We start from the raw sequence: 2,091 nt of genomic DNA on the forward strand, positions 1-2,091 counted from the left end.
TGGAGGTTCTACTGTATTCCATAGTCTTTATTTTAAACATTCCTATTATGTCTTACTTGGGCTTTAACATATTCACAGGCAAAGGAAGTCTACTGTTAATGTCAATTAAAATTGTTTCACAAGAATAATTTTTAAAAGCAAACATATATGTGTAAATTTTCTCTATTCCCCCAGCTATGTACAGATAAAATCCTGAAACATGACATAATGAACATTAAGACTCTAAAAGGGAGAAGAATGTAGATGGCCTAGGAATCTCAGGGGTTAAGAAACCGTAAGGTAATATTTCTTGGGTTTTATTTTTGCCATATATAAACTGGAGTAGAGGAAGCTGGTAACCCAGAAAATCCAAAGAAGAAGACAGACAAAGCCCCAAGAAAAGGCTGCTCTCTCCAGCCAAAGACAATTAATTTCCAGCCAGTCACAAGAGCATACATCTTGGCCACATGCCCATCTCCGCGGGCTGTGTGGGGAGCCATGGCTGCTACCCACAGGTGGCTGCAATAAGGAGCCCCTCTCCCCAACCCACCCAACATGCACTGGGTGGTATCAGAGAAGACAGCGCTGGAAGCCGGTCCCTCCCTGGGGAAAACAAGCCCCAACCAATTGCAGTGGTCAGTGGAGGACAAGAGGGAGCACAACCAGAGACGTCAGCAGAGGCCCATTGGGGAGACTGAAATCCCACCTTCACCCAGGAAGGAATCACCCCACCCCACCTACCCCAGAGAGTAAAAGGAGGCAGGTGGGTAATATGGACCTTCATCTCTACCGGGAATAGGCCTCCCTCCCTCACTGCTGGAACAATATTTAAATAAGATTGTCCAGGACATAACCAAGAGTCACATCTCATACCACGACCAGGAAAATCTCAACTTAAATGAGGACAGACAATCATCAGGCACACGCCCATACTAGGATCACACAGATGTCAGACGGATCTGACAGAGACATCAAATTGTCATTAAAAAAGCTCAAACAAGTGACTACAAATATCCTTAAATGAAAAAAGTAGACAGACATAGCAAAACCAGAAAAAACAGAAAATATGAAGGATTTCTTTCCCATCTTTCTATCTTTGTAACGTGTAGAAAAGAATAAAGTCAGTTTCCTGTTACAATTTCAAAACAAAACAGGCAAGAAATTCAATATCTCTCCTGAGGCAAATACTAGGGGGTTTGAAACATTTTTTTTTAAAGGTGGTAGAGTAAGCTGAAACCGAAACCTATCAAAGCAAGAAACAGCGTTAGCTTTTCTAATCTGAAACACTTGTTTTCAGAAGAAGACAATAAATACACAAGATATGCACACACACTTCTCAGCATAAACGTCATCTGGGAATGGCAGAAACATAAATACTCAAGGCCCCAGACCTACTGCTCAGAAACACCAGAAATAAGCTTCAACAACTGGTGTTACAATACACTCTTTAATAATTTCTTTTTGTTTTTTGAGACAGGTCTGTTGCCCTGGGCAGAATGCCGTGGCATCATAGCTCACAACTACCCCAAACTTCTGAGCTCAAGAGATCTTCCTGCCTCAGCCTCCCCAGTAGCTGGGACTATGGACACCTGCCACAACACCAAGCTAATTTTTCTATTTTTAGTAGAGATGGGGCCTCATTCTTGTTCAGCCTGTTCTCAAACTCCTGAGCTCAAGGAATCTGTCGTCTTGGCCTCCCAGAGTGCTGGAATTACAGGCGTGAGCCACTGTGCCCAGCCTCTTTAGGTAATTCTGACGCATGCTAAAGAAATAACTGCTATCTTAAAACACTCTAATAAGGCCCAAGTAAAAGTGAGACCCCCCCCCATCTCTATAAAAAACAGAAAGATCAGCCAGGGATGGTGGCACAAGCCTATCCATGGTCCCCCCTACTCGGAAGTTGAGGCAGGAGGACCACTTGAGCCCAGGAGTCTGAGGTTGTAGCAAACTATGATGACACCACTACACTCTGGCCCAGGTGACAAAGTGAGGTCCTATCTCACACCCACACATAATAACAACAAAAACACTCTAATAAGCAGTGGCAAAAGCAATGACATAACAACAGCCACTTCTATAGCACTTTTAATGCCAGCAGTATTCTTTTTTTTT

At 43.2% G+C, this 2,091-nt stretch overlaps 1 protein-coding gene across 1 annotated transcript in view; it reads right to left on the reverse strand.

Moving 5' to 3' along the window:
• Positions 1–2,091, reverse strand: part of DOCK7 (dedicator of cytokinesis 7) — a 227,951-nt gene that overhangs the window by 127,775 nt on the left and 98,085 nt on the right. The window lies entirely within an intron of this gene.

Source organism: Otolemur garnettii, unplaced genomic scaffold, assembly GCF_000181295.1.
Source record: "Otolemur garnettii isolate 467f Iridium unplaced genomic scaffold, OtoGar3 scaffold00066, whole genome shotgun sequence".
NCBI classification, from domain to species: domain Eukaryota; kingdom Metazoa; phylum Chordata; class Mammalia; order Primates; family Galagidae; genus Otolemur; species Otolemur garnettii.